Raw genomic sequence first — 10,385 nt, 5'->3', positions numbered from 1 at the left:
CTCTCTGTTTTCTCTCTCTCTCTCTTTTTGGTTGTATCAATCATTTGTAAAGAGGGAATTTTAGTGTCCGAATTGTATATAGGCCGTGTCGCAGGGGGAGTGGCAGCCAATTCCAGCTGACATTGGGCGGGAGGACGGGCCTCACCCTGGACAGGTCGCCACAACCACTCACACTGACATTTACACCTATGGTCAATTAACCTTCCTTCACCCAGAGAATATCACACAAACATGGGGAGGTCATATCAACTCCACACAGAGAGACCCCTGTCGAACTGGGATTTCCACCAGCAACCACCCTGCTGCCCAGAATATAAGTGTAAAATGTCCCTTCAATTTTGACACAAATTAACTTTACTATCTTCTATAGTAGTTACAGTCATAGTAATTACAATGAGGTGATGCTGAGCCAAGACGTTTTTGTTCTTGATTTATAATTGTTCACAAGCCAGCTCCAGACAGAGAATAAAATAGAGATATGTCTAGTCACTGTTTTCCCATGAACGAGACGCTCTGTCAGCACAACACCACTAATGCCTGGCTGCGATTCTAATTGGTTACATTAGCTCACTACTGTTTGGTCAATATTTGATAAGACATTTACCTCGGCCCTCTCTGACTCATGCGTTCTTCCGAGTCAGTACCTTTCACGGAAGAGAAAACTGCTGCCACAACACAACACAACACAACCCGTGTTTAGAGTGTCTTTGTCGGCCGTTAAATTTCATCTGAACAACTCTGGAGCCCCTCCAGAGAACCTCTCCACTTAAATTTGATGTAATCTGACTTTGGAGCGTGTGAGAAGTCCCCGTGAATGATTCCTTAGTGCGTGTCTAATTATATCAACCTTGCTATTAAGGAGCTGTCGTCCCCCATGTGGTGCCGTTTGCATACAAGCAGAGCACAGGGGTAGTGCTGTGTCGGACGAATAGAGAGCGGCTCCTGACAACAGGATGAGCCGCCTATCTTCTCTGGAATATTAATTTACGGTCCTGTAATCCATCAAAGCTCCTTTTTATAACAGAAGTGGTCTGCTGGGTGTCTCCGTCTCTCCGCCTGTCTCCAGCAGTTGATTATATCTTTAGTCTTCGTGTCAATCCCTCAGAGGTGTGTGATATTTGGAGCAATATTCCCTTAAATCCCACGTGCCTTCTCTAATCCGGTAGCTTTCTTTTGTTTCATAGTCCCAAAGCTTGTGTTTGTTTACTTGATTCTTTTTTTTAAATTCAGTGCAGACACAGCAGCAGTAGACCTGTAAGGAGCCGTCCATAAACCATGTGGAAGGCTGTTGTCAGACTGTCTGCCTCAATATTTCATACGTATGGATTAGGGGCTGCCAAACATCTGCTCACCAGCGACGTGCGTTAGAGAACACAGTTATGTGCGTTTGTTTTCTCAGCAGCTTTAGACCTATATTGTTTCTGATATTGAACGTTTCCTCTATCTGCTTAATCAAATTCCTCGGACCGACTCACTGAACCCGAGCCTTGGGTTTCTCACACAATACGGCTCGTCACTGAGGGTTGCCACTGAAAGGAGGAGATAGCGTATTCACGACCACATCTGTTTAAAACACCGAATCAGAATTGAATCCATGAATTAAACAGGAACCCCTTCCACTGTATACCTTAACCTTTCCTCCCCGCAGGCCGCCTCTCCACATCCATCATCCCATCCTCCATTTCATTCAGCCGCGTTTCAAACAAGAGGCATCTTTGATTAGCAAGACAAAGAGTGCGGCCTTAAATAAAAACACCATTTACAAGTGAGACTCGGCGAGCGAGGCAGCGACCCGGCCGTGTGTTTTTCTAATTTGCACTGAGAGGATGGAGCTGGCGCGTGGCACAGTGACGTCTCCGCTCTATTGTTAGTGAAATGAACACCTGGCTGCCAGAGAAGTGTTAAATCACTGCTGTGTGTTTAGCCACACCTGAGCCCCCCCCCCACGCAAAGTGACACAAAGCAGAACATTACATCGCAGCCAGGATGAATCAATCCACAAATGGTCGGTCGATTAGGTGGAAATTTATTGCATGTTGCTATAGGTCGGCTAACTGCAATATCTTTTTTTTTTTTCCTGGGAGGAGAGGCCCCCGACAATGAATCACAGTCAAACCTGATTATACGGGGGTGAAGCGGGGGGGGGAATTGGCCCGGTGGAATTCTGCGGATTATTTTTATATAGGGAAAAGTTGATAATGGAAAAGGGGAAGGTTTTAAAACATCACCAGACCTCTTATGAATCCTGCTGCTTTATTACATCTGCGCTCCACCCCAGGCGGGAGCTGTCTGATACCCTTCTTGATACTACTAGTGTCACAAACTGGCTCAACATATGTGACAAGGAGGGGAGACGAGTCAGGATTGAAAGTGCTAAATGAAAAGGTTTTATTATAACTTGAACAATTATATGTACAAAAAGCATGAGGTGTGGAGAGTAGTGGCATCAGTGGTGAATGTAGTGTATGGATGAGTGAGATGTGTGTGCTGGTGTTGAGTGTACAAGGAAGACGCCAAAAAGAACCAAGAACCAAGAACCTGTAGCGGCGTGGAGCCTAGGAGAGAGAGAGAGACAATGAGACCAGGCTGGCTTATATCACCTTGGGTAGAGGCCTAGCCAGGTGTGAGCACCTTGCCCTAACGACCCTCCCTTTCTGCCAACTCCTGCAGGAAGTAATCAGCTGCATGATGCTAGCAGTAAAGGGAGGGGTCGTCACACCCCCCTCCATAAGAACGAGGTTCCACCTCGTGTTATACATCAAATAAGTGTCAATATGTTCCAATCTGTCATGGTTCATACGTTACCAATAACTGACAGTCAGTACTGCACTCCCCCCAGGCTGCATCCTCCAGCACATCCCTCCATCCTCACCAACCCAGCAGCCTTGGTACCAAAGGAGCATTTTAAGGGAATGAAGAGCCGAGAGATGAGCAGAGGAGAACATGGAAATGAGAGACAGCATGAATAAATAGACTAAGGGTCCACAGGTGCCCGAGACAGGGCATCTGCCATTACATTGTCAGTCCCCTTAATGTGTCGGATGTCTAGGTTATATGGCTGCAGGAACAGCGCCCACCTCATTAGCCTCTGATTAGGATTTTGCAGTGACTTCAAGAAGGTGAGGGGGTTATGGTCAGTGAAGACAGTCAGCGGAGATAACCCTGAGCCGACATAGACATCAAAATGCTGCAGAGCCCAAACAAGTGCCAAAGCCTCCTTCTCAATCACTGAATAGTTGTATTGATGCTTGTTAAATTTTCTTGAGAAGAAGCTCACAGGACACTCTACACCCTCCGCATTCTCCTGCAACAGGACGGCCCCAACACCCACATTGCTGGCATCTACATGAAGTTTTATGCTTTATAGTTTCCAACTCTACTTCCTTTTCACATTTCAACCTCTCCAACTCTAACTGCTGTTTTAACTGCAACTGCAGCAACTCCTTCTGTTGTTCAAATGTTAGAGCTCCAGGATTAGGCACTACACTGGTCACTGGACTGCTTACAGACTGCCTGCACAAAACTCCAGCCTCAAACAGACCATCCCTTAAGCAGGTCTTCACACTCTCCTTCAACTTTATATCTGAAATGTCAACTTCATAGTGCTCTGCTATCCTAAGAAGTTGATCTTTAGTGCACTGGTCCAGCAAAGCCTGTGAAGGATCCTGGATGAAACTCTCCACAAGGGAAGCCATCCTCAAAAACAATCAGCCTAACAAGTTACAAACCTTGACTGAGACACGCAGAAAACCCAAACCTGAGGTAACAGGTGAACAGGAGCCTCGCCCCTTTACTGATATTAACTACAACCATTAAAACTAGCTAACTAACTTATCCTAGTCTTCGTGCAGTTAATGGTGGGGGGTACTTATGCACGCGAAACCAGTGGTGAGAAGAAGGCCACCAGAGGACTGGCAACCCTCTCCCAACCCTAGAGGTGCTCCCGAGCTAATAGCTCTACCCACCTTCGCCGCCACCTAAAGTGATCACCACGAGTCCCCTAAAGGAACCCGCTACCAAACCTAACAGGGGGTAGAAACTCCTGCTCCAACAGATACCAACATACCCCAGATAGGGCTAAACGCAAAGCCCCAGTCAAATCCAATCACCTTCACCACAAACAGAAATGGACCAAATACCTCTCCTTAATTTCCTACAAGAAATAACCAGCACTGACAACAACCTGACATTTCCCCTCCCAGAAGAGTTGATGACTAACCAACGCACAGTCAGCTATGTCCAACAACAAGTAGTGTACACTCCAACAAAGCAAACCAAAAACCATTGTCTGCAAGAGGAGGAAGCACACACCAACCTAAACCGGGCCAATTTACCAGTACAGACCAAATTTAAGCTATTTTAATCCTAATACTGTATCCCGGACGAGCCCCCACTTGTCACAAACTGGCTCAACATATGTGACAAGGAGGGGAGACGAGTCAGGATTGAAAGTGCTAAATGAAAAGGTTTTATTATAACTTGAACAATTATATGTACAAAAAGCATGAGGTGTGGAGAGTAGTGGCATCAGTGGTGAATGTAGTGTATGGATGAGTGAGATGTGTGTGCTGGTGTTGAGTGTACAAGGAAGACGCCAAAAAGAACCAAGAACCAAGAACCTGTAGCGGCGTGGAGCCTAGGAGAGAGAGAGAGACAATGAGACCAGGCTGGCTTATATCACCTTGGGTAGAGGCCTAGCCAGGTGTGAGCACCTTGCCCTAACGACCCTCCCTTTCTGCCAACTCCTGCAGGAAGTAATCAGCTGCATGATGCTAGCAGTAAAGGGAGGGGTCGTCACACTAGTTATAGGGACCCACCATGATAAATCTTATTCTAGCGCCGTGGTTGTAAATGCACTCTTCAAGGGCATTCGCTACAAATGATAAACAGAAATGTATGGTCTCCTTCTGGGTTTACGATCAAATGATGAAAATGAGAGTCAAGAATTTCTGCTTTTATTTCCTGATATTTACACACAGACGTGTTAAAACAACTCGGGAAACTGCACCCAGTGTTTGAACCTACCTATTTTCAACCGATCAAAAAAATATTGGTACATGTGACTGACAGGAGTTTCTTGTTGTCCAGGTGCTGACTTTTGACTCGACTGTTTAAACATTGAAAAAGCTCTGAAAGATTAATCCAATGGCCTCCGGTCTCACCTGTGAAGACTGTATCTGTTGCTCAAAATCCTCAAACAAGAACAGCAGGAAATCAAAGTTGAAACGGTGAATTCTCTGAACAAAAACAAAGGCACTCACTCTTTCGCTATTTTTAAGGGGTTTCTACATCCCTGTGGATTTAAACTTCATAAAATTCCTCGATACCCTCTCACGCCAGAAGGTTCAATCTGTGGAGGATGACTTTATAGACAGGTAGTGAGAAATAACAGCTGCTCTTCCCATGGAGGGTGGTGAACTCTTATTTCCACGATAAATCCCAAGGCTGTAGAGGCACTAAAGTCAAAACTCCTCCCCACAAATCCTCTGGGATCAATTAAAGCAGGGTGCAGAGGAAAGGGGAAGTTTATTCACACCTTTAATCTCTATAAAGTTCCAGATCATTTCCTGCGAGGAAGTGTTATTTACATACTTTGCAGCTCGGCCCCTTTACTTTGATTAAGCCTTCAAACTCATCGGGGAGAGATGAACACGAGCATCCTCTGGTGACTTTACTAATAATTTAGAGCAGGGACTAATGAACACACCGGATCAATAGCCGAACCACACAGCGTGGCTAGTAGGTGGAGGATGCCGTTCACGTCCCTGCAGCAGTTGACGACCAGTGGGAATGGCTGACCTGATCTGCCTCGACTCGGGTCAAAGGTTTTGGAAACAGGAGGAACTGTTAGTGAGTCACAGGAAGTGACCTCATTGAAAAGAAGGTCCGTCACCATCCAGAGCTAATGAATCAAATGAGGCTGTGTGGTACAGAAGAGAGTGTTTTCCTGTTTGGTGGATTGACATGTGTTATTGAATTTTAATTTTATTGTTAATTTTCAACTGTGTTTGTTTGTTTCTTTGCAGCATTACAGTGGAAACAAGAAAATCCCATTAAACGTGGTGAAAGGATGTTGGTCAGGAAATGAAAGGGGACTGCTGAGCCTTGGCGGAGCTATGTGCTCTGCTTAATGCCATTCTGGTTTTCCCTGAGAAGTTCCAGAAATGACTCAACCCTATTTAAAAACTGTGTAATGGCGATGGCAACATGACAGTGAAAGAATACTATGCAGTAGACTACATATTGAGTTTGTGAATGTTATGAATTGTGTTCAACTACATGCTGAGATGATTGTACATGGATCTGTCTGTCCACAAGTAGATCAATAGAATCAGATTTAAGAGTCTAGAGCCATGGTAACAGATCTGTGAGAGACTGGCCTCCCATTAGAAACCACCCTGTAGGTCATCTTTGCCGGCAGCTTCTTACAACCCACATCTGACAGTCCTTTGCAACAGTGTGGGCGTTAAAATAAGATAGGACAAGATAAGATAAGACGAGATGAGACAAAAAGAGATGAGATAAGACAAGAAAAGAAAAATAAAACAAAATATGAAGAGATAAGATAAGATGAGGACCAGATAAGATAAGACAAAACGAGATGAGATAAGACAAGACGTAATGAGCCAAGATAAGATAAGGTACGATGAGATAATATAAGACGAGATGAGACAAGATAAGATAAGACAAGATAAAATAAGATAATCCGAGATGAGATTAGATGAGACAATATACGATGAGAGGAAATGAGACAATATGATCTTTTATAAGTCACCCAACAGAGGGATGTGTGTGCTACAGCCGCAGAGGGGTTAAAAGATTTAAAAGCATCAGTAAAAATGTCATAAATAAGTAAACATCTAATATTGACCTTTTGAAATATTAAAATAGCAGTAATGCACACAAGTAAATCCTATTCATAATATAAATAGAATTGCACTTGGAGAGACATTGCACTGACAACTGATGTATTGCACAGTGTAAAAGGAAATTGCACCTGAGTGAGTGAGTGGTGCAGCTGTTTGTCAGGACTCGGGTGCTGGTGGTGGACTGGGAGCGGCGCTGGTTGTAAAGTGGGACAGCAGCAGGAAGGAGAGAGCTGCGATACGTCTCCTTCAGACACTGATCTGCCCAGTGCAATATCGTTCAGCCCTGAGTCATTTAGCCCTGAAGTCATGAGGAGTATTTGTGTGCGTGTTTTTATTCATTCCCCTCTCTCCGAGGTCCATTTCCTGTGAGTTTTCACAGAGCAAGTTAACTGAAGTTTACAGTCACTGTAGTTTTTGTTGTGAATAAGAGACACACTTTATTTACAGAGAGTTAAAGGCATTGTTTGTTTTTGTGATCGGTCTGCAAGAATTGTACCTGAACTGCTTTTCGTTATAGACAGAGTAATCACTTCTGATCCGTAAAACCGAATACATCATTATCATTTGTAAGAAATGCCCCAAAACAACATGTTCATGTCCACGGTCCAATTTATTTTGTATCCATTATTGTAACAGAATTTAGAAAATAAAGCTATGAAAATAAAAAATATGTGATCGGCTTTCTCATATTCTGAGGCGTCAGTCGAGGCAGGTCAATTTACAGCAGCTCAGGGAACACTGCGGTTTTGCTGAGGTGATTTTATGTGAACTACCTCAAATCCTTTGTATTCTTCAAACACCTCTGGGGATGATGGGGGTCACGGTTCTCATTATCTTGAGGGTCAGGAGCTGAAAACTTGTGAACCCCTACTACAGACCTTCACAGCTCGTGAAGGAGAGACGACAGGTTTGATGAACGGGTGGACAGCACGTTGGACAGCTTCCTTTGTGTTTCTATCTGATTGTGTAAGTGGTTTATTTTAACCACGGCCGCTGCTTTTCTGTGAACTTAATAGTGCGCTTATTATTGTAACCATGGCGATACAAACCTACATGATGTTTCATTTTTTTACCCAAACCATTTTCTTTCCCTGATCCTGACCGATTAGTGTTTGGACCTGAACATAACTAAACACAGCATTGTGAAAAGGGAAAGTGGTTTTTAACAGTTAAACTGTAACACAGGCTCACTTATTCAGGAAGTGATTCAATATAGGTCCTAACAGATCATCTACAGCTGTATATAAAGATGGACGACAAGACAAACCCACAAAAGCCTTGTGATTGTCCCCTGGTTGCTTGCTGCAGTACAGATCGAGTAATAAGCCCTGCCTTCTCCATGTTAGTGGATTGGACATGGGCCAAGAGTTAAATTACATTTGTCATTATCACATAAATGTTGGTCCCAGTGCTCATGTTCCCGGTAAGATTGGTTTGAATTCGATTTTTGATGCAATAAAAATGTCTGGCAATAGGTCGAGCGTTGTATCAGTTGAGACCCTGATACTGGGGGTCAATCGCTACTGTGCAGAGTTTGGACCAAACTTATGCCAAGGCTGCAAGATGGCAGTGTTTGTATTCAGGATAGTTTGGCTTAACTCGAGGGTAGTAGTGGAAACGCGTTGTCCATCTTTAATCATCAGGGGGTAGAGATGAACTGTACTGAGGCACAAGGATGCTTTGAGCTTAATTTCAATGTTAGCACGCTCATAAATGACAATGCGGATGTTTGGCAGCTATGATATTTGCCATGTAAACCAGGTAGGTTTCAATCTTTGTACTTAGCACAAAGTACAGCCGAGCCAGATGGGAATTTTGAAGGTATTTGGTCACAAGACATAACGGAGAAAAATGAATTTTAACCTATGATGCCACTTAGTGAAAAGACATAGTTTACAGTTCAACCTGTGAGGGTCAATATCTGTATTGAAAAGTCAGGGGATCTGCAAAGTCATTTGATTAATCGTCTGGGGAGCAGGATAGAACACATACAAACATTTTCTGGTTTCTTATAATTGTTCCCATGTTATTGTTTGTTTCTTGTCCGTTGTGTGCCTCTGTCTTATTTATTTTCTAAATCTGTCGAGCATTTAAAGATAAGAAAGAAAAGCAAAAAGAAAGGGAAGAGCAAAATAATAATAAGATCATAAAAATAGAGAAGATGGAGAGAAAGGCGACAGGCAACATCATTACCTCAGTCTCTCCTCTCCTCGCAGTTTATTTTCCCTAACAGCACCTCTCTGTCGCACCTCTCAGCAGTGGAGATCAAATTTACCTCCCCTAGTGAATTTGACCCACGCTTCAACATAAAAAATCACTTAACCAGGTGAATTGGATCTGGGTAGAATTGGATCGAGTTACGTGCTGTGCAGCTGTGGGAACCGGTAAAGAGAAGGTGTGACTGAATACAACAGATCTTGACTGAGGCAAGGCTTTTCTGATAAGAGGAGACAAATTGCTTCCCAGCAGCTGCCTCCAGCCAATTAACCTGTGGACGCTCACAGATATGAATTTTACACTTTCACTGAAAACTGGGAATTGCGTGAAGTCAAAGTCTGCGCGGGTAACTAATTACCTGTGAGGAAATTGAAACAGAAATACATCTTTTGAGAAATATGGGGGTTAATCACTTGTTATTGCAGAAGAAGAAAAAAAAAAACAGCCAACAGGATCTTCAGGTGTCAATTATCTCCTGAGGTTTGTTTGGACACAGGAAGAATAAAACCCATATTGATTATTTTGACAAGTGTCTCAGTGATGATTTATACGAAGGAACAAAAGTGATATCAAGTCAGAAATCGGAATCAGAGTTTATTGCAGAGTAGGTTTACAAATGCAAGGAATTTGCTGTGGTGAGTTTGTGCAAGTATAAATATAAAACATAAATGAAATAATTAAAATAATTAAACAAATAAGGGATGGTGCAATACGTTGTGAATACACACATGAGAACGGATTGTGCAAAGTATAGTAGGTCTGTTATTGTCCACGAGATGTTTAAGTGTCACTGTCACAGACGGGGACATCAGTGTGGTCCAGGAGCCTTATTGATGAGGACAGCAGCAGTTTGGAATCAACCTTGACTCAAATCAGTACAGAAACAGTCTGTGTCTTTCTTTTTGTTTCCATTCTCTGAGAGCTATTCCTTTTCACAAGGTCTCCTAATGGTGCGGATACGTCTGTCTCTGTTAGCTGACTGTGACTGATCTGTACCCACAGAGAGAATAGGAGGACGTGGTATGAACAAAGGACTTAAGTCAATGCCAGGCAGGGTTATTGTATTTTCTCTTTTCTGATTATTTATGATCATTTAAACATGCACCTACACACACATACACACACACACACACAGACACACACACACACACACACACATACATGACACATGCCAAGCAGTTATTTCTTAGGGAATGGTTAGGTGCTTTTCCTGTTTCAAGCTTGTCGTAGCTCTCTGGTCACACGATGAATTATTCTGTGCACGTTTCTCTCCTCTCTGGGAAAGCCAGAGGATAAACT

At 43.3% G+C, this 10,385-nt stretch overlaps 1 long non-coding RNA gene across 1 annotated transcript; it reads right to left on the bottom strand.

Moving 5' to 3' along the window:
• Positions 1–2,364: 2,364 nt before the first annotated feature.
• On the bottom strand, positions 2,365–3,355 carry LOC128440265 (uncharacterized). Its single transcript, XR_008338494.1, has 2 exons — positions 2,806–3,355; positions 2,365–2,555 (listed from the first exon to the last, which is right to left on the bottom strand). It is a non-coding gene; the product is annotated as an uncharacterized LOC128440265 (long non-coding RNA).
• Between the last annotated feature and the right edge of the window lie 7,030 nt (positions 3,356–10,385).

The sequence above is a fragment of the Pleuronectes platessa genome, chromosome 5 (assembly GCF_947347685.1).
Source record: "Pleuronectes platessa chromosome 5, fPlePla1.1, whole genome shotgun sequence".
NCBI lineage: Eukaryota > Metazoa > Chordata > Actinopteri > Pleuronectiformes > Pleuronectidae > Pleuronectes > Pleuronectes platessa.
Note: the sequence above shows the minus strand (reverse complement) of the source record. Positions and strands in the feature narration are given on the sequence as shown.